General features: G+C 35.3%; 1 protein-coding gene and 1 pseudogene across 1 annotated transcript in view; one reads left to right on the top strand and one right to left on the bottom strand.

Annotated features, from left to right (window-relative positions):
* The window catches only part of LOC142223207 (uncharacterized), a 129,771-nt gene that overhangs the window by 15,504 nt on the left and 90,460 nt on the right, over nucleotides 1-23,807 (bottom strand). The window lies entirely within an intron of this gene.
* LOC142227581 (uncharacterized) lies at nucleotides 5,037-6,076 on the top strand (annotated as a pseudogene).

Below are 23,807 nucleotides of genomic sequence, written 5' to 3'. Positions count from 1 at the left end.
AATGTTTTATAAAACTATTTTCGCTGCAAAAAATTTTAAAAATTAAATGCTCACGAAAACAATTTAAATGGTCTTTATGGCCATGTAATGGTTCTAAACATGTCTATACTTAACCTATAAAAATACTTTTTTCCCTGTAAAAAAGTAAAAAAATTGAATGGTCAGGTACATGATTATCCCGACCATTTAATGGTCTCAAATTCTATCATTTAAATGATATAAATAAATGTTTGTGGTATTTGAGAACCATTCAAATGTTTATTGCCACCATACATTTTTCTCCGCTCGAAAACTATTTTTACAAAGACAAATTACATGGTTTTCGCGGCAATTACTAGATAAGCATTAAATGGATGTGGTAACAATGTCCAAACATGGCTTTTCTGTGCCCATGCCCATGGTCTTTTGACCATGTAATGGTATTAGATGTATCTATACTTAACCGATAAAAATATTTTTTTCGCTGCAAAAATTAAAAAAAAAAAAATTGCATGGTCATGAAAAACAGCTACAATCATGAAATGGTGTCAAATTTTATCATTTATCAATCAAATTGCAAGTCCACGTGGTTTTTAAATTAGCATGTATGGTGTCTGTTGCGAATATATTTTTCTCAGTTAGCAAGCTCTTTAAATAGTATGATTTAAAATAGTTATCAAAATAAAGTATAGGTCGCTAAAAAAGTTCTTTATTTTAAACAAGCCGCATCTTTGGCTCGGAATCAATACCAAAATCCTTAAGGTCAAAATCTTTGGAATAGGATGAGTCCGAACTTTGCCATGGACTCATCCTATACGATTCACTATCGAACACCAAAACATTTGTGATAAGACGGACTCCAGTTTTCGAGATATCAAAGAGTGATTTTTGACATTTCGTTCGTTTCGAGGCGAACGAAAATTCCATGAACAGGCAGTAAGTGGTCGTAGAATATTCTAGCGTTGCCAATGATCATATTTGGTGTATATAAAAAACGTTCACATGATGCTGTCAAGTCAGTATACTGACGGTTTCTCTTCATGGTCGTATAGATGATGCTCTAACGTAAGTAATATGATCAACTAGAAGAAAAACGACCCAAAACTGACAAAGTCATAAGCAATTGAGTGAAAAATTCCGATTTGACATCGGTTTTTCTTCTAGTTGGTCTTATTACTTACGTTATTTAGAGTATCATCTATCTATTACACAGCGCAACACAAAAAATCCAAACAAAAAATCACTTATCCCAGCCGAAAGTATTCAATGAGAGAAGAAAGGTAATTTTTGGATTTTGCAAAATTGGTTGCCGTTCGTCTTTTATGAGCCTCTAAAGTTTTGTCGCCAAATTCGATTTTGAGCATTTTTTGCAATTTTCGTATGAGTTTAGGAGCTGTAGACGAAAAACCGAAAAAATCGGTGATAAAAGTGGTATTTTATCTACATTTTTGCAATTTTGAACATGAACATGAATATTTCTACATGATTTTTTTTTAATTTCCCTTTTTGGATCAATATTTTTTTAACCACTTAACTTATTACATATCCAATTATACACGATTGTTCGTCATCTCAATATCTTTCATTTAAGTACACTGTTAGTAAAATATGCTTTTCATATGTTCCGATATAAACAAAATGTGTTTCGGTCACAATTTTTAAACACAATATATTTAAATGCAAAATTGTAATGTTCCTAAACTAACACTAAATGTCTGGGACACATATATTAATATGTTAGAATATATTATGTTTGGGGCATGAATGTTTCATAAAAATAATATGTGTGAATGTAAACAATTTTAAACAAACGAAAATCTCTTTGTTTTAAAGTATTTTCTTAAATAGAAAATTTTATTTTTTATTTAATTCAAACGAAAAAAAAATTTAGCATCAAAAGAAAACTTAGTTTTTCTAAAATTTCGTTTCTCAGAAAAGAACTCTTCTTTCAGGATATATATTTGTGTTAAATTTAATTTTTAAAGTGTATCACTACAGGATTTTTTTCACGTAATTTTGGGACCAGTTTTTGTACTTTTATATTCTGAAAAATTTTGGGGGTTTTTGAAAAAAGCTAAGATCAATTTAGGGGTTTTTTTTTTCTTAAGATTTGGGGGGAAGAATCAAAAATCACCTGGCAACACTGGAAAGCGGGATGTTGACGAAAGATATCAACATAACACAGCGAGAGAATAAAAAGAGAGCAATTTCTGTGAAACTGTTGTTCCGGAAAACTGTTTTATGATAAGGCCAACAATTTGATATGCTTAAGTCTAAATATTATTTAATTTGAATCAGGGATGGAAAATACAATTTTTAAGAAAGTACAAAAAATGTATTTTTTTTTTTGAGCGAAAAAGTACTTTTCACCAAAATCAACAAAAATTCCATTGGAAGATTATTGACAAAAGCTCCCTTAGACTGAATTTTAAGGAAAATACAATTTTGTTGAGTTGACCCCAATTTTAAATATTTTTTTGTTTTATATCCGCCTACAAAAACTACCGTACCATTGTAATCACGGTCGCTACAGTTGGTAGAATTCTACTGTTTGGTAGATTAGTAGAAATTTTATTTCTATAGAAATAAAATTTTGAGAATTTTTTTATAGAAATAAAATTTTAACAAAATTTTCTATAGAAATACAATTTTTACAAAATTTTTTATAGAAATAAAATTTTGATAAAATTTTCTTAGAAATAAAATTTTGACAAAATTTTCTATAGAAATAAAATTTTTACAAAATTTTCTATAGAAATAAAATTTTGACAAAATTTTCTACCGAAATAAAATTTTGAAAAAAAAATCTATAGATATAAAATTTTGGCAAAAATTCTATAGATATAAAATTTGGCCAAATTTTTTTGTATAAATAAATTTTTGACAAAACTTTCTATAAAAATTTTTTTTACAAATTTTTTTTTTTACAAAAAATAAAAATTTGACAAAAAATCTATAAAAATAATTTTCTATAGAACTAAATTTTGACAAAATTTTCTATAGAAATAAAATCTTGACAGAATTTTCTAAAGAAATAAAATGTTGACAAAATTTTCCACAGAAATAAATTTTTACAAATTTTTCGATAGATATCAAATTTTGACAAAATTTTCTGTAGAAAAAAAGTTTTTGATAAAACTTTCTGAAGAAATATATTTTTGGAATATATTTTTTTGGATATAGAAAGTGTTCGTGTGGAAGCGTAATGTACAATCACATGCTTTTTATACCCTTCACCACTACTGTGGTACAGGGTATAATAAGTTTGTGCATTTGTATGTAACGCCAAGAAGGAAAAGTCTGGGATCCATCGTTTAGTATACCGATCGTCTTAGAATTAAATTCTGAGTCGATTTAGCCATGCCCGTCTGTCTGTCTGTCCGTCCGTCTGTCTGTATATGTAATTTTGTGTGCAAAGTACAGCTCGCAGTTTAAGTCCGATCATCCTCAAATTTGGCACAGAGTTTTACATTGGCTCAAAGACAATCGCTATTGATTTTGTAAAAAATCGGTTCAGATTTAGATATAGCTGCCATATATATTTATCACCGATCTTGTCATAATTGACGTATTTATCAACGTATTTTCTCAAAATTTCGGCCAGTCAAATACTTTGGGACTTCTGTAAGATGTGCAAAATATCAGCCAAATCGGTTCAGATTTAGATATAGCTCCCATATATATCTTTCGTCCGATTTGAACTTATATGGCCTCAAAAGCCAGAGTTTTGTCCTGATTCGCTTCAAATTTTTCACAAAGAGTACATTTAATAGTATCATTAAGTGTACCAAATTTCGTTGAAATCGGTTCAGATTTTGATATAGCTCCCATATTTATTTTTTGTCCGATTTACACTTATATGGCCTTAAAAGCCAGAGTTTTGTCCTGATTTGCTTCAAATTTTGCACAAGGAGTACGTTTAATAGTATTACTAATTGTGCTAAATTTGGTTGAAATCGGTTCAGATTTAGATATAGCTCCCATATATACCTTTCGTCCGATTTCGACTAATATGGCCTCAAAAGCCAGAGTTTTGCCCTGATGTGCTTAAAATTTTGCACAAGCAGTACGTTTAAGAGTATAATTCAGTGTGCTAAATATGGTTAAAATCAGTTCAGATTTAGATATAGCTCCCATATATATCTTTCGCCCGATTTAGACTCATATGGCCTCAAAAGCAAGAGGTTTGCCATGATTTGCTTCAAATTTTGCACAAGGAGTACGTATGAGTAGTATCGTTAAGCGTGCTAATTTTGGTTGAATAGCTCCCGTATATATCTTTCGGCCGATTTACACCCATATGACCACGGAGGCCAAAATTATTTTCCCATTTATGTTTTTTGCTGAGATAGCAGGATTATTATTCTAACTATACATGTCAAATTTGGTCAAAATCGGTTTATCTTTAGATATAGCTCCCATACAGTGTACACTTAGAAAGGTAAAATCACTAGGACAAAAACAACAACTGTCAATGTGTTTGTTTGTAATTGCTTCTGTCACATCCAGATGATTACCGTAGTTGTGAAATTAATTTGTATTTGTATTGTTCTTTGAATGAAAACATCCTGCATTTAAACATTCGATTGCAGAAAATCTTGAAACATTGATTGCTTTATTCCCATATTATGCTTCTCTAAGGATTTCTACCATGAAGGTAATAAAAGGAAGCTAATGTAAAACCTTGATTGCACATTTAGTAATTTTGTTTTCTTTCAAGCTTTGCACTGTGAAGTTATCCAATAAGAAACATAAACGACGTAAAAAATCAAGAATTATAAATCCTGGAGAAGTAACAACGACTGAAATAAATACGGAAATTAAGCTTTAGTTGAAATTGGAAATCGAATCTATTTTAAAAGTCGAAACGATTAAAAGTCTCAACATCATGGAAAATTCTACACCCTCATTTAAGTCCACATCAAATGAACAGAATACTCCAAACGATACTGAAAGACTCGAGAACAGATAAGAGCTGAACATCCGAAACATTTATAGAAACAAGTAAAGTAAACTCCTCTGTGCCTGAGACACAAAATAAGGAATTGACTGCCAGTATGAATACAAATGAGAAATCGAGTGAACAAATGAAGGCTGAACGAGAAGCAAAGAAATTGACGAAACAAGCAGCCGGTTGAAAAGGTTACAGGACAAATAACGAATTCTATAGAAAATTTTGTCAACATTTTATTTCTATAGAAAATTTTGTCAAAATTTTATTTCTATGGAAAATTTGATAATCTAAACCAAGCGTTATTTTGGATAATGGGGTCCTTTCTAGATGTCTGTGGTAGTGGTCTAAGGATTAAGTAGTAAGTTTCTATCGACGTTTATTATTACGATATGATTCAATACATAAATAAAATATGTGCGTGCAAAAATGTTCTCTAACCTATAAGCATTTTGTCTATTTGCAGAAAAAAAACAGCACTATCAAAGGCAGAACGAAGAGCAATACAAGAAGCTCAAAGGGCACCAAAACATCATTCTCAAGCACAAAAAGCATCAGGCAATAAAGTTGGTTCCAACACGCCAAAGACTCCATTATCAAAGACTGCATCGGCTGCCAAGGCAGTATCAGGGTCAGATAAGGTTTCACCCAATGAAAGACCGAAAACAAGTGTTAATCTGTTTGTGAATAATTCACAAATTCATCCCAGCGTTGCTAGGCTCGGAGAGCAATATGCCAAACGTACTGTTGTGGGATCAAATGCAAGATGTATAGCATTTTTGATTGCAATGAAAATGGTAAGATGTGTATAATATTTGTCCATTCAAATTTCTAAGATTTTTTTCTTCACATAGGTTATTCAAGATTTCGAGACACCACCTAAAAAAGGAATTCGCCCGTAGTTTGGAATCACTATTGAGTAATGGTGTGGTTTATGCCCATAAAAATTTAAAACAAGTACTTATGCAACTGCCACATGATCAACCAGAATCTGAGGTAATGTTCATATAAATATTCATAAAATCACAACCAAAGGTCATGTTACCAATGAGCTATTTTTTATTGTAATTGCAGCTAAAGGCAAAACTTTTTATGTTCATCAGTCTCACATTGAGAATCAAATTGGAAAGGCTGTCCAAGCCATAAATTCTATCCCCCCATGTTCTGGTTTATGATTGATTGAGGGCGTTGTGCGTGATAATAAGAAAGCTGGTGTTTTATTAAATTTGTCACAGAAGCCGCCATTACCATTTTGCGTATTGACGATATGATTAAATTGAACCCAGAGGAGAAGGTTGTATTAACTCATCACCAAATAAAATACATATACAAACTCTGTCTAAGAAGGCGTAAGAAGCGTCTTTACATAGAAGATATGAAGTTGCGCCAATATTATACTCAAACACTAAATGTTACCACCGAAAATCCCGTTGATAAGCTCAAGGAATCGGCCTGAACTCATGAAGATGACGATGACGATGAAGACTCGTAAACGTTGTTTTGTTTTATATTCTATTTTTATAACGTTAATAAAATATACTTTTTCCTTTAATTTATGAATCAATAAATTTAATTTCATTTACAACGATATAGACCATTTCACTTCTTGAGGGTATAGCAAGCGCACTGATCATAAAAATTGCTTTAAACTGCAAATAAAATGTCCATATTTTACTCCTCGTAATCATTTGGATAATGGCGGTAAAAATCTACAAAATTCAAATTTCAAATCAAGGCTTTATTTAATCAATTATGATTTATTTATGATTTTTCTAAAACTCAAACCAAATTGCTTCTTATAAGTCCAGAATCTGATCTAGTCTTCATAGGTAGAATCTTTAAATTTATCTTCGGGAAGAGTACTGGTCGAACTTATCTACTTTGGAAAATATTCGCCACAACGAAGAGTTTTCAAAGTAAACTATTATATTTGATATATGGTGGTGGGTATTTAAGATTCGGTTTCCTTTTCTGTCTCATTAGAATGCATAACGTGTTCTAATGATTGGGTGTACGGAACATATCTGCTGCTATTGTTTTCTCCTTCGATGGGTCAATGAATAGAATTGTTCACAAAGATCGCCATCAATGACATTTTTTCCTACAAAGAGGTGGATTTTCGTTTCGCATATGTATTACAAGATGTTGAAAGAACCCACCCGACCAAAGTGCCGAGAAATGGCGAAGGTTCGCTAAAGCGAACATTTTTCGAAATAATTTAAACCGCACATTATTCGAAAAAAGTTCGATAATAGACAAATTTCGAACGTTCGTTGTTTCGAAGTAATAATGAATATTTTTCGGCTTATTTGTTGGTGTTCCGCCATTTTTGTTTTTGACAAAGACAGAGATTAAAAGGTCATTTCAGTTTAAGAAATTGTTAAGTGCGGGTGAAGTGTCTTAGCGAATCTAAAAGAGGTAAGTAATTTATTTATATATCTTTAAAAAAAAACTATCAATTTTCTTTCTTGTTTAATTTGCAGATGTATCCAGGAAAATGTTACTCATTGATTATAGTCCTTTTCAATGGCATAGCCACGACCGGCTTAATAAGAAATTCCGCGCAAAGAAGTCAATGCAGTGCCTTAAATGACTTTAAATATATATTCCAAAATGTAAATATTTTCAGTATTTTGTTCGCAACACTAATATCTATATTATTTTGTATTATAATTATCTATATTGTGTTACAATAAAATAAAAATAAACTTGAAAATTTTCTTTTACTACACAACTTATAATGGGAACAAAATGGGAATAAAACAGTATAGAAACCCTTCGAAAGCGGAATAACATCGAATACGAAAACGAATTCGAAATAGATTCGTTTACGATCAATTATAGATATCGCGAAACCTTCTTTAACGAATCACTAGCAAGCCTTCGAAAACGAAGAGTTTGCTGGCAGTAACAGCACGACAGATGAACGTTTTTCGAAATTTTTCAAAATCTTCACGGCTGGTGAATGGCACAAAAGCTCCAACTGTACCACTAAGAGTTGTACAGATCATAGCCTCCGAACCTCTCGGTATTAGGGTGGCCTTTTGCAATGACATAATAATCTCGCCAACATTGTATGTTGATATATTCTCACTTTTGAGATGCGCCCGATAGTAAACCTCTATCCCACAATGACTTTGTGCCTGATGGATCTTCATCAACGTCGTCGGTAACCGAATATGGTAAGCGTTGTATGCACATGTTGCCAAATTTATCTCCAATTGCTATGGATAAATTTGATACTGAATATGCTCATTGTCACGTTTTCATAGCAGCTTCTTTTTACCAAAGTCGTAAATAAAGGGTGATACGGTCAAAATTTGGTCACTATAAACTATACGTATTTCTTTCAATTTTGCATTTAAAAAACCTGAACACCCCTCATTTTGAAGGTGTGTGTGTGTGTAGAATGTTGCTCCTATTTTGATTCTAGAATTCACTCTTCAGTTGTCAAAATGCCGTCCAAGCAAGAAGAGCAGCGTATCAAAATTTTGCTCGCGCATCGCGAAAATCCGAGCTACTCGCACGCAAAGCTGGCAAAATCGCTAAAAGTTGCCAAATCAACCGTTAAAAATGTAATTAAAGTGTTTGGGGAACGTTTGTCGATAGCCGGACGACAAAGAGAGTTGCCGGTAGTTTCAAGCGAAACCCTAACCTCTCTCTCCGATATGCCGCAAATAAGCTGGGTGTATCGTCTACAACCGTGCATCGAGCCAAAAAACGAGCCGGACTATCGACTTACAAGAAGGTAGTGACTCCAAATCGCGATGATAAACAAAATACGACGGCCAAAGCGCGATCCCGGAGGCTGTACACGACATGCTGACGAAGTTTGACTGCGTGGTAATGGACGACGAAACCTACGTCAAAGCCGACTACAAACAGCTTCCGAGACAGGAGTTTTATACGGAAAAAGGAAGGGGAAATGTAGCAGATATTTTCAAGCACATAAAACTGTCAAAGTTCGCAAAGAAATATCTGGTTTGTCAAGCCATCTGTACCTGTGGCTTGAAAAGCAGCATTTTCATAGCTTCCGGGACTGTCAACCAAGAAATTTACGTGAAAGAGTGTTTGAATAAACGTCTGCTGTCTTTCCTGAAGAAACACGGTTGTTCCGTACTGTTTTGGCCGGATTTGGCATCTTGCCATTACGGTAAAAAGGCCATGGAGTGGTACGCCGCCAACAACGTGCAGGTGGTTCCCAAGGACAAGAACCCTCCCAACACGCCAGAGCTCCGCCCAATTGAGAAATACTGGGCTATTGTCAAGAGGAACCTAAAGAAGACCAAAAAAACTGCTAAGGACGAGCAGCAGTTCAAGGCAAACTGGCTTTCTGCGGCGAAGAAGGTGGACATGGTGGCTGTACAAAATCTGATGGCAGGTGTCAAGCGTGAGGCCCGGCAATTCGGATTTGGAAAAGCGAAAGCCTAACTGAATATTTTTCCTGAATTTTATACAAATTGAACTTGAAAAAGAAATTTAATTTGATTTTTTAAATAAACGAGTTCACCGATTTACACGCGTTTTCCCTTGACCAAATTTTGACCTATTACCCTTTATGCGGCCACATCCAGCTAGTAATCTGCCTTGAAAAGCACACAAAGATCCTGGAACTTCATCCAATTCGGTGCGATACATAAACTCTAACGACGAGCAGGTTGGATCTATGGACATCAATAAAGTCACTATTTGTGATTTGATAATTCAACATACCAAATTACAACAACAAAAGAACAAAAACACTAATGACAGAAATATTCTGTCAAAATAAAAAAAATTGCAATCAGCTGGCTACTAATTCTACCTTTTAAGTGTACACTGGCTCCCATATATATGTACGCCAGAGTAGGGGAAATATGGTAGAATGTTTCATAATTTTAGACCCATTTTCAGTGGGAGTTTCCTCCAATTGATTCGATAGTTTCCACATAGAATACATTTAATATGCTATTTAAGTATGTCATCTTGATCTAATGTGGCCAAAATACCCACATTTTACACAAAATTCTGTGATGATTTCCCCATATCGTAGTCATATCCTACACACTGTAATTCTTTCCACAAAACTTTCCACAGAATGGTCGAATTTTCAATAAACCTCCGACTTGTGGAAATTCGCCCGAATTCGCCAAATAAAGGGTGATAAGGTCAAAATTTGGTCAATATAAACTTGACGTATTTCTTTGCATTTAAAAAACCTGAACACCCCTCATTTTGAAGGTGTGTGTGTAGAATGTTGCTCCTATTTTGATTTTGGAATTCACTCTTCAGTTGTCAAAATGCCGTCCAAGCAAGAAGAGCAGCGTATCAAAATTTTGCTCGCGCATCGCGAAAATCCGAGCTACTCGCACGCAAAGCTGGCAAAATCGCTAAAAGTTGCCAAATCAACCGTTAAAAATGTAATTAAAGTGTTTGGGGAACGTTTGTCGACAGCCAGGAAGTCTGGATCGGGGGGAAATCGAAAACCGGAAGCCGCTGAGACGACAAAGAGAGTTGCCGGTAGTTTCAAGCGAAACCCTAACCTCTCTCTCCGAGATGCCGCAAATAAGCTGGGTGTATCGTCTACAACCGTGCATCGAGCCAAAAAACGAGCCGGACTATCGACTTACAAGAAGGTAGTGACTCCAAATCGCGATGATAAACAAAATTCGACGGCCAAAGCGCGATCCCGGAGGCTGTACACGACGATGCTGACGAAGTTTGACTGCGTGGTAATGGACGACGAAACCTACGTCAAAGCCGACTACAAGCAGCTTCCGGGACAGGAGTTTTATACGGCAAAAGGAAGGGGAAAGGTAGCAGATATTTTCAAGCACATAAAACTGTCAAAGTTCGCAAAGAAATATCTGGTTTGGCAAGCCATCTGTATCTGTGGCTTGAAAAGCAGCATTTTCATAGCTTCCGGGACTGTCAACCAAGAAATTTACGTGAAAGAGTGTTTGAATAAACGTCTGCTGCCTTTCCTGAAGAAACACGGTTGTTCCGTACTGTTTTGGCCGGATTTGGCATCTTGCCATTACGGTAAAAAGGCCATGGAGTGGTACGCCGCCAACAACGTGCAGGTGGTTCCCAACACGCCAGAGCTCCGCCCAATTGAGAAATACTGGACTATTGTCAAGCGGAACCTAAAGAAGACCAAAAAAACTGCTAATGACGAGCAGCAGTTCAAGGCAAACTGGCTTTCTGCGGCGAAGAAGGTGGACAAGGTGGCTGTACAAAATCTGATGGCAGGTGTCAAGCGTGAGGCCCGGCAATTCGGATTTGGAAAAGCGAAAGCCTAACTGAATATTTTTCCTGAATTTTATACTAATTGAACTGAATTTTACACTAAAAGAAATTTAATCAGATTTTTTAAATAAACGATTTCACCGATTAACACGCGTTTTCCCTTGACCAAATTTTGACCGTATCCCCCTTTAATATATCACAACCCACAATTGACCACATATCTTGGCGAGATTTAACCAAAATCCTTGTAAAATCGCCACTGCTCAGTAGCAAAAATTGTAAATATTACTCAAATTGTCCTATATCTCGAATACATATGTATCGCCCGATAAATCATAAATGCTATTTTGTACAATTGCATCAAAATTGCTCTAGCTATATATTTCCCACATTTTTATATCCTCCACCATAGGATGGGGGTATATTAACTTTGTCATTCCGTTTGTAACACATCGAAATATTGCTCTAAGACCCCATAAAGTATATATATTCTGGGTCGTGGTGAAATTCTGAGCCGATCTGAGCATGTCCGTCCGTCCGTCTGTTGAAATTACGCTAACTTCCGAACGAAAGAACCTATCGACTTGAAACTTGGCACAAGTAGTGGTTATTGATGTAGTGATGTCGGATGGTATTGCACATGGGCCATATCGGTCCACTTTTACGTATAGCCCCCATATAAAGGGACTCCCAAATTTGGCTTGCAGACCCTCTGAGAGAAGCAAATTTCATCCGATCCGGTTGAAATTCGGTACATGGTGTTTGTGTATGGTCTCTAACAACCAAAATTGGTCTACATCGGTCCATAATTATATATAGCCCCCATATAAACCGATCCCCAGATTTGACCTCCGGAGCCTCTTGGAAGACCAAAATTCATCTGATTCAGTGGAAATTTGGTACGTGGTGTTAATAAAGGGTGATTCTTTTGAGGTTAGGATTTTCATGCATTAGTATTTGACAGATCACGTGGGATTTCAGACATGGTGTCAAAGAGAAAGATGCTCAGTATGCTTTGACATTTCATCATGAATTGACTTACTAACGAGCCACAACGTCGAATTTTCAGTGAATGGGCCCTAGAAAAGTTGGCAGAAAATCCGCTTTTTTATCGACAAATTTTGTTCAGCGATGAGGCTCATTTCTGGTTGAATGGCTACGTAAATAAGCAAAATTGCCGCATTTGGAGTGAAGAGCAACCAGAAGCCGTTCAAGAACTGCCCATGCATCCCGAAAAATGCACTGTTTGGTGTGGTTTGTACGCTGGTGGAATCATTGGACCGTATTTTTTCAAAGATGCTGTTGGACGCAACGTTACGGTGAATGGCGATCGCTATCGTTCGATGCTAACAAACTTTTTGTTGCCAAAAATGGAAGAACTGAACTTGGTTGACATGTGGTTTCAACAAGATGGCGCTACATGCCACACAACTCGCGATTCTATGGCCATTTTGAGGGAAAACTTCGGAGAACAATTCATCTCAAGAAATGGACCGGTAAGTTGGCCACCAAGATCATGCGATTTGACGCCTTTAGACTATTTTTTGTGGGGCTACGTCAAGTCTAAAGTCTACAGAAATAAGCCAGCAACTATTCCAGCTTTGGAAGACAACATTTCCGAAGAAATTCGGGCTATTCCGGCCGAAATGCTCGAAAAAGTTGCCCAAAATTGGACTTTCCGAATGGACAACCTAAGACGCAGCCGCGGTCAACATTTAAATGAAATTATCTTCAAAAAGTAAATGTCATGGACCAATCTAACGTTTCAAATAAAGAACCGATGAGATTTTGCAAATTTTATGCGTTTTTTTTTTAAAAAAGTTATCAAGCTCTTAACAAATCACCCTTTATATGCCCTCAAACACCCATGTAAAAATTGGTCCAAATCGGTCCATAAATATATATATATATAGCCCCCTATAAATCCATCCTCAGTTTTGACCTCCGGTGGATAAGCAAAATTCATCCGATCTGATTGAAATTTAGTACATGATGTTATTATATGGTATCTAACAAACATGCAGGTATTGGTCCATATCAGTCCATAATTATACATAGCCCCCATATAAACCGATCCCGAAATTTGGTTTTGGTGCCTCTTGAAGGAGCAAATTTCATCCGAGTGAGTTGAAATTTGGTACATTGTGCTAGTATGTGGTCGTTAACAACCATGCCTAACTAGGTCCATATCGGTCTATAGTTATATATAGCCCTCAGATAAATCGATCCCAATCACACATAAATTGGTCCATATCAAGTTCATAATTGTAGCCCCCATATAAGCGACCCGTATATTTCAATTCTGGTTCTCCACGTACCGCGCAAAAGTCCATATCGATTCGTAATTATTTGTAGACTTACTATACATAACTTTTTTGTCTAATATATACCACGTATGGACTAACTCACAATTTAGAAAACGATGTTAAGAAGTTTTAAGATACCTTGCCATCGGTAAGTATTACCACAACGCAAGTAATTCGATTGTGGATGACAATCTTTCGCAGAAGTTTCTACGCATTCCATGGTGGAGGGTACATAAGATTCGGCCTGGCCGAACTTACGGCCGTATATACTAGAGGTGTGCACGTGAGTATTATTTTGTTCACGCTCACGCACACTCACGACGGAGAAATTTTATTCACGCACACTCACGCACGATATTTTTTGGTAGGACTCACGCTCACGAAAAGAAAATTTGTACTCACGCACGAAAATCTTTTAAATGTCGTGACTCACGAAAAATATCGTGACTCACGAAAAATGTCGTGACTCACGAAAAACCTCGCGACTCACGAATAATTTTATGAGTAATTTACCTACAGAACCTGACTGAAAACATGAGTATGATTAAAATCGAGAGCGTTATAAAACTCTTAACACCTAGGATATCACAAAAATTATAAATGAATTCAACTCCTAAGCATTTTATGTTCGTAAGCGGGATTATTTTCGTGAGCGTGCGTGAGTAACGTGTTTTTCCATTACTCACGCACGCTCACGAAGATATTATTTTCGTGAATCACGCTCACGCACGACATTTGGTTGGTTAATCACGATCACGCACAATCACGCCGTTTCCCTTAGCGTGACTCACGCGTGATTTACGAAAATTTTCGTGAGTCACGACAATTTCGTGTCACTAGATATATACTTGTTTTTACTAACATTGTGTTTCATCCCAGGGTATTAGCCGATTTAATTTTTAATTCTACACTCAAAAAAAAAAGTGAACTCTCTATTTCACTAAAGCCAATTTAACTTTATTTAAGTTCATGGAATTATTATGTTTGGAGAAAGTTTCCTCTACTCTAATAATTTTTTGTGTACTTTAGTTAAGTTAACTAGAACCGAGGAAAAAATATACACAAATGAAGGATAAACATTAACTAAATTCGTGTCTTCTACAAAATTGTTCAATATTTCTTTAAATTTCCAAATTTTACTACAAATGCGTTCATCATGAACTTCGTATGTCACTAAAGATATTCTTGCAATTTTGAACTCCAATTTTTTCCTCCAAACTACAAAATTTTCTTTAACAAGTTAAAAAACTTAACTATGTCTAATAAATTTTCTTGAATTTGTCGAAAAATATTTACTTATTTTTATGACATAGGCGTGATGCCAGCGTTTGTTATACTGTTTAGTTAAAATTTTCTAAAAATATTCAAAATTTTCTAAAATTAACCAAAATGTTTCTTCCTGGTGGGTTCACTGTTTTTTCAGTGTAGCGATTTTGTAGAAGTACAAGAAATTGTCTCCAAATCTTTTCAGATATAAATCAGATATGGTAACACAAATTTTGGTCTACATAATGGTGAAGGGTATAATATAGTCGGCCCCGCCCGACTTTCGACTTTACTTACTTGTTTCTACTAAAACATTCTTCAAATTCAAGAAATAGTGTTCTATGGCGTTTACAAAATCGAGATTTTCTTCTCGCATGAACTTGTCTGTTTTGTCAAATTTGTAAGAGACTATTTGCAAATAAGTTTGTTAAAGACTTTCTCAAAATAGTAAAATATTTTGTCAAAACTATTGTACCATAAATCTGACATCGGCTCAAAAATATCTACAAAAGAGGTACTAAATCATTCGCGGGGGTACTACGGTACTGACCAGGGTGAAAATGTATTGAAAATCGTACTATAGTACTGCATTTTCCCATCCCCGATTTGAATATTAGAATGAGTATTCGGAGTAAAGAGACTTCGTAACCAAGAGAATAGACATTTGAAAAATAAAACAGCATGTGTTTTCGCCTTGAGAGCAGCATTTTATGTATGTGTGGACATGTGGTTTGTTTATCATTAGGTCTGTTTTCTTTTTGCACTGGATACCCTAAGCAGTCACGGACTAAAAGAAAACAGAGTACTCGTTTATCCAGGACATCTCCAAAAAATATGCAACACTGTCATCAGCTGTTTAAAAACAATCACAGAAAACAAGTGAAATCTTAAATTTTTAATGTATGAAATGCTCAAATAGTTATAAATATGTACTGCTGCGATTATTTATGACACTGTATCACTTTGAATTTCATGATATTCGATAGATTAGTCACAATAAACTGCTATTGTGAATCTAAAAAGCGTCACTTTATCAAAATGCAATCTGGCAACACCGACTCGACTTGCACTGATGAGATGTTCTGGATAGAACACCAGTGCAACGATGTTCTGGATAGTCCATACAAATGCTGCATCCAGTGTTAAAAGAAAACAGCCCTATTTTGTCATAATGGGCACAATTTTTTTCTTGGTTCATTAAAAGAAATCGGAACGTACGACGAGTAAGTCAAAATATTTAGGCAAAGGAATTAAGAAAGAAAATACGGTGGAAAATATACCAAAATTACAAAGGGATCTCCATAAAAATAACGAAAGGGCACTATGCTCTTTTTAGAGTTGGGACAGTAAAATGAAAAAAGGAGCAAACAGTGAAAAATTAAACAGTAGAAAACAAAGTTTAGTTCCTCTTTATTAATAAGTAGTCCAAGAGGATTTGACCGACACCTTCAAGAATAAAAGCGGGCATTAAGTTCGAGTGTTGCAGATAAAATTATTTTTCATTTTAGTGGCAAAACTCGAATCTCTAAAAACAGAATAACGTTACAACTTTTTTTCGGAAATTGTATTATAACTTGGTGGGGAATGATCCAAGGCAACAATTGAAAAAGTTAATTTTCTTTAAAATTAATTATTAAAGAAAAATGAAAGGCAAAACAGGTTAATTTTAGAGCGATAATGCCAACTTAATACCGGCCTTAAAGATAAAAATGAAATTAAGTACAAAACACGATAAGTTTTAAATGCATTTAAAATGGTGTTAAATGCTAGTAACAAAACTGTTCACGCCTAAATAAATTTATGTGTATATTATAAAATTATTTATATATGTTTTTACTCGACTCTACGTTCTTCTTTTGTTAGAGTTTTTGAATTCCTTCCAAAATTTCAAACTTTTATACCAAAAAAATTTTTTTCTTACAAAATTGTTATTTTTGCATTAAAAAAATAACATTTATCCAAAAGATAAGTCCATTTCGATTATATCAAGCACTGTTTCTCACTGTAAATCTTTAATAAACCATATTTCATTATAAAAATTTAAAAAATATAAAAGTGTAAATTAAAAAAAATTGGTGTTCGGTCGGAGCAGGAAATGAACCCACGACCCTTTGCATGCAAGGCAGACATGGTAACCACTGCTCCACGTGGTTACCATGTATAATATGTTCACATAATATGCATAAGCGTAGGAAGGCCTCTGGGGAGGGGGCTTAGACCCCCCCAGAAAAATTTTAGCCCCCCCCCCAGAATTTGAAACTCTATTTATGATTTTCCATTTTTCAATAAATGTCAATAGTTTTTTTAATTTTTATAAAAATTAAACAAGTATGAACAATCGAATTACTTGGGTTGTGGTAGCAGTTGCCGATGGCAATGTTTGAAGTCAGATATTTATGAAATGAAGTTGTGGTTGAACTTATGATTGATTTAGTTTAGTCAATTTAATTAAAAAAATAGTAATTGATATTTGTGATGTATTTATTTCAGTGCTACTTCAACGACTGACAATTCTCTTTTATTATAATTCGTTCTTATGTGATATGACTATATACGTACATAGGAGAGAATATCATGTGTTTATGTTATCTTATGTTAAGGTATGTTATTAACAGGTAATGGTACATTACCACTACTTAACATGCAATATACCACAATACCCCCCTATAAAATGTTAAATGTATTTACAATTTATTCATTCTTAATTCTATTTTTATTTCTGGGCCTTAAATTATATGTTTTTTGTGGTAAATCACTATTCTGCACCGATTTTTCAGTATTTCTTTCTTTATTACTACATAGTTTTTGTAAAGGATCTAGAAGTACGCTAGGCACATCATTATCCTCTGCACTCATGCATTTAAACATCTGATTTGAATGCCTTTTCCACAGTTTTTTATCTGTTGTTTCGACAAGATAGGTTTGCCTTCCAAGAGATTTAACAATTTCTGCTTTATGCCACGATACTTTTCCCGGTACAGAATAATCTTTTACCATTATTGTGTCTTTAACACTAAAATTGTAATTTTTATTTCCTTTGTAATATTGTTTTTGGTATTTCTTTGAAGACTCTATTTTTTGTACAATTTCTTTATCATCTCTATGGTCAACTTTTCGTTTAGGGTTTATAAGATCTAATCTGGTTCTTAGCTTCCTCTTATTAAACATTAAATATGCTGGAGATACTCCTGTACTTACATGAATAGTATTTCTGTAATCTAACAGAAATCTGCACAAAACTTTATTGAATTCTGACAATGGTGTGTTAGCTAAATTTCTTTTTAAGGCATTTTTCATTGTCTTTACAGCATTTTCTGCTTGCCCATTTGTCGAAGGATTGCCCACTGGTGTTTTTAAGATTTCAATTCCGTTATTATGAGCAAAACTTTTAAATTCGCGAGACACAAAAGCGGTACCATTATCAGAAACTATAATTTTGGGAATTCCAAAACGAGCAAAAAGATCTTTTAAAACTTTAATTACTGCGGCACTCGTTGTGTTTTTTCCCATGTCAATACATTCAAGCCATTTGCTATAGCTGTCCACCACTACCAGACACCAACGATCCAGAAAAGGTCCGAAAAAATCTACATGTATTCTGGACCATACATCATCTGAACTTTTCCATGGAATCAGCACCTGCTTCGGAGGAGATGCCCTAGTACTCAAACAAGCTACACATTCCTTGACAACATTTTCTAAATCGCGTGTTTGATTCGGCCACCAACAACATTCCCGAGCCATAGCCTTCATTTTCACAATACCCATATGGGATTGATGTAAGAAGGAAACTACACCCCGTTTAAGTCGGTGAGGAATTACCAACCGATATCCCCAGAACAAACATTCCGATTCTTCGGACAATTCAAATTTCCTCTGGAAATACGGTTTCAAATCTGGATCAGAACATTTATCTGGCCATCCATTCCGCACCATATGAATAACCTTATTCAACACCTGATCTTGTTTCGTTTCCAATTTCACCGTATGGAAATCTAATACTGTGCCTCCGTCCGTACTATGGTGGACATAATTTATATACACATCATTTGGCAAAGAAGTATCTTTCCTACCGTTGCTTTGCGGCACCCTTGAAAAAAAATCTGCTACATTTCCTGCAGAAGCAACATGTTCTATTTGAAACTGATAGCCGGAAAGGGTTAATGCTATACGTTGTTATCTATTGGAGGCCATTAAGGGTATTCCCTTTTTTGGGCTAAAAATGTGTTGCAAGGGTCTATTGTCCGTGACTAGAATAAACTCCCTACCGTATAAGTATTGATTAAATTTTTTAACACCAAAAAGTATAGCCACTGCCTCCCGATCTAGTTGTGAATATCTCCTTTCTGTTTCTGTTAATTTTCTTGATGCAAATTCAATTGGCCTTTCCGCACCATCGTTATCAATTTGAGACAATACAGCCCCTACCCCTACTGGGCTTGCATCAACCGTTAACTTTGTTCTGAACTGTTCATTAAAATGAGCTAAACAACAGTCAGATACTAACAACTGCTTAAGCTTCCCCATCGCCTCAGCACACTCAGCTGACCAGAAAAATTGTCTCTCCTTCTTTAACAAGGAGTGCAGGGGGCTAAGCAGAGTCGACACATCAGGTAAAAAACGTCTGTAAAAATTAACGACTCCCAAAAAAGATTGAAGCTCCTTTACAGACGAAGGATAAGGAATTTTTTTAATTACAGCAACTTTTTCTGGATCCATATGTAATCCGTTCGCATCAATGATATGCCCCAAATACTTAATTCTTTTGCAAAATAACTCACATTTTTCAGCGGACAATTTGAAACCTGCCTGTAATAATATCTGCAGCACCTTTTCTAGACGTTCTATATGCAATTCCCTGCTGGGGGCGCTAATGAGGATATCATCCAAAAATACCACAACTCCCTCTATACTTGCTAATAGTGAGTCCATAATGCGTTGGAAAATTGCGGGAGCCGAAGCCAACCCATAAATCAACCTCGTATATTGAAACAGTCCTTTCGATGTTGATATCGTTGTGTACTTCCTTGATTCCTCATCGAGTTCAACCTGTTGATAAGCCATACTAAGATCTAACTTCGTAAATTCTTTTCCCCCATGCAACTTAGAAAACATCTCTTCTATTAGAGGAAGTGGATACTTTTCAATATGTATGCACGGATTTAATGTGACCTTAAAGTCACCACATATACGGACGCTACCATCCTTTTTTAATATTGGTACAATTGGCGTACCCCAATCACAATATTCCACAGGTTCTAAAACTTTCAGAGCCACTAACCGATCTAATTCTGACTCCACTTTTCCTTTAATTGCCAATGGAACTGGCCTTGGCCTAAAAAAAACTGGAGCTGAATCCTCTTTTAACTTTAACTTGGCCTGACCTCCCCGGAATAACCCTAAACCTCCATCGAACAGTGTGTGAAACCGCTTTACAATGCTTTCTTTATCAACAAGGGGTTTTAACGATGAGTAATTTAAGTCTGCAAATTGAATTTTAAATGTTTTCAAATATTGTCTACCCAGCAGTGGTGGACCTCCTTTTTTAATTACCATAAAATTCAACTTCTTAATACAATTGTTATATTTAACATTTAACTCACACATTCCAAGTGGACAAATTTGGGCACCATTGTAAGCTTTCAATATAATATTAGTTTTGTCGATATTATATTGCTTAAAATAAGAATAATATGTTTCTTCAGAAATTACATTAAATTCGGAGCCTGTATCTAGTATCATTTCCATAATTCTACCATCAATACTTATTTTTACCTTAATGGGACCATCTGTATCACTTAACATTGAAAATATATTTAAATCGTCCTCTTCCAGATAGTTAACATTCCTTGCCTTGCACATTTTCTTCAAATGGCCGCGCTGTTTGCACTTATTACATTTGTACGACCGATACTTACAGCGCTCACTTTGATGTCCAAAAGAACCACATACAGCACAGCGATGTTCTTTTCTTTCATTGTTGTCTGCTTTCTGTTGCACATGTTCTCGCTGCTGCTGTTCACACTCTTGTCTCTGCTGGCGTCCACGCTGCGACAGCTGACCTAGCTTTTGCTTTTGTGCTTTTACATTTTGATCGCATTGCCTCCAACCACTATTGCTCTGCTTTTTATGCATGTAGTTAAACTCGTTTTCAGACTTAACCTCAACTTCGTATTGGTTTTTAATATATTCGGCACTATTTGCGATTTTAACTGCTCGTGCAAATGTGATCGATAACAATTCCAAGAAAATTTTATCACGGGCCGGACCTTTTCCTAGTCCCAGTACAAACTTATCTCGGACCACAGTGTCTAAAACATTGCCAAAATCACATTTTGCTGCTAGTGATCGGACCCGGACTGCCCACTCATTTGTTGTTTCAGATTCCATCTTACTTGCAGAATAAAATTTATAACGTTCTGCAAATCCGCAAGACACTGGTTGAAAATATGTTTCCATGACTGACATACAATTAGCATATGTCGTTGTCTCGGCATCCAGTTTCGCTGGTCTTAACAAATTTTCTAACAGCATATATGACCCTTCCGTGAGTGATGTCAGAAGAAATGCCTTTTTCTTCTCAGCAGCAGTCACCTCACTTGCAATAAAAAATTGCTCCAACTGAAATTGGAAAACATTCCATGTGTTGGACAAATGGTCAAATCTAGGCACCGTTAATCCGTTCATTTTTGTTGTTTTTTTTATTAATTTCTTCTCCTCGTCGCCACTGTGATGTATTTATTTCAGTGCTACTTCAACGACTGACAATTCTCTTTTATTATAATCCGTTCTTATGTGATATGACTATATACGTACATAGGAGAGAATATCATGTGTTTATGTTATCTTATGTTAAGGTATGTTATTAACAGGTAATGGTACATTACCACTACTTAACATGCAATATACCACAATATTAAAACTATTCTTTCATAAATTAATATCTTAATAATGCTGCGAAAAAGCGTTGCCAAAAAAGTAGTGAAAATGTTGCAATGAATGTAATATGAGCTTGCCATAGGACAAAAAATTTTGTGATATTTTCCCAAATAAATATATTTTATATTGTTTTTCTGATTTTTAATGCATTCTGACGCTTGTTTGAAACGTTTTTCCTCGAATAATTTCCAAAATTATCGATTTTTCTATAATGGATTTAGCAGTTTTGTGGCAAAATTTGAATAATTTGTACCAATTTATTTATTCCTACTCTTTTTTTAAACTATTTGAAAAAAAAGAAAAAAAATTACACATTAAAATATGAAAAAAATTAAGAAAAAAACTTCCTGTGTAGGTAAAATAATTGAGGACATTTTTGGAAGTACTTTTAAAGTTGTGCCTTAACAACAACTCACAATTTTTTTCTTGGGAAAAGTGTGGAACTACTTTTAGTTGCTTTATTATAAATTAATTGTCGAGTTATTTTGATGTCTAATTTTTTATTCAATTTTATGAAATAAAACATTAATTGAACCTATAAGTTCAGTGTATAAATTTTTAGGTAGGGGGGGCTATAGCCCCCCCTAGGAAAATTGTCTAGCTACGCTAATGATAATATGTTCATGTATAATATGTTCACATATAATATGTTCACATAAAACAAACATATTAATGTTTCGGCAGTATTCAATAATAAAGGGTGATTCTTTTGAGGTTAGGATTTTCATGCATTAGTATTTGACAGATCACGTGGGATTTCAGACATGGTGTCAAAGAGAAAGATGCTCAGTATGCTTTGACATTTCATCATGAATAGACTTACTAACGAGCAACGCTTGCAAATCATTGAATTTTATTACCAAAATCAGTGTTCGGTTCGAAATGTGTTTCGCGCTTTACGTCCGATTTATGGTCTACATAATCGACCAAGTGAGCAAACAATTAATGCGATTGTGACCAAGTTTCGCACTCAGTTTACTTTATTGGACATTAAACCAACCACACGAATGCGTACAGTGCGTACAGAAGAGAATATTGCGTCTGTTTCTGAGAGTGTTGCTGAAGACCGTGAAATGTCGATTCGTCGCCGTTCGCAGCAATTGGGTTTGTGTTATTCGACCACATGGAAGATTTTACGCAAAGATCTTGGTGTAAAACCGTATAAAATACAGCTCGTGCAAGAACTGAAGCCGAACGATCTGCCACAACGTCGAATTTTCAGTGAATGGGCCCTAGAAAAGTTGGCAGAAAATCCGCTTTTTTATCGACAAATTTTGTTCAGCGATGAGGCTCATTTCTGGTTGAATGGCTACGTAAATAAGCAAAATTGCCGCATTTGGAGTGAAGAGCAACCAGAAGCCGTTCAAGAACTGCCCATGCATCCCGAAAAATGCACTGTTTGGTGTGGTTTGTACGCTGGTGGAATCATTGGACCGTAGTTTTTCAAAGATGCTGTTGGACGCAACGTTACGGTGAATGGCGATCGCTATCGTTCGATGCTAACAAACTTTTTGTTGCCAAAAATGGAAGAACTGAACTTGGTTGACATGTGGTTTCAACAAGATGGCGCTACATGCCACACAGCTCGCGATTCTATGGCCATTTTGAGGGAAAACTTCGGAGAACAATTCATCTCAAGAAATGGACCGGTAAGTTGGCCACCAAGATCATGCGATTTGACGCCTTTAGACTATTTTTTGTGGGGCTACGTCAAGTCTAAAGTCTACAGAAATAAGCCAGCAACTATTCCAGCTTTGGAAGACAACATTTCCGAAGAAATTCGGGCTATTCCGGCCGAAATGCTCGAAAAAGTTGCCCAAAATTGGACTTTCCGAATGGACCACCTAAGACGCAGCCGCGGTCAACATTTAAATGAAATTATCTTCAAAAAGTAAATGTCATGGACCAATCTAACGTTTCAAATAAAGAACCGATGAGATTTTGCAAATTTTATGCGTTTTTTTTTAAAAAAAGTTATCAAGCTCTTAACAAATCACCCTTTATATGTGTTTCCTGCAAAATATGTTTGGAACATATGTTAGAGAAGCGATTTTTTTGAGGGTGTACCAACAGCAATAAATAAACCAACAATTTTAAGAAGGTCAAAAGTACAAAAAGGGGTCCCAAGGGGTGTAGTG

The sequence above is a fragment of the Haematobia irritans genome, chromosome 2 (genome assembly GCF_050003625.1).
Source record: "Haematobia irritans isolate KBUSLIRL chromosome 2, ASM5000362v1, whole genome shotgun sequence".
NCBI lineage: Eukaryota > Metazoa > Arthropoda > Insecta > Diptera > Muscidae > Haematobia > Haematobia irritans.
Note: the sequence above shows the minus strand (reverse complement) of the source record. Positions and strands in the feature narration are given on the sequence as shown.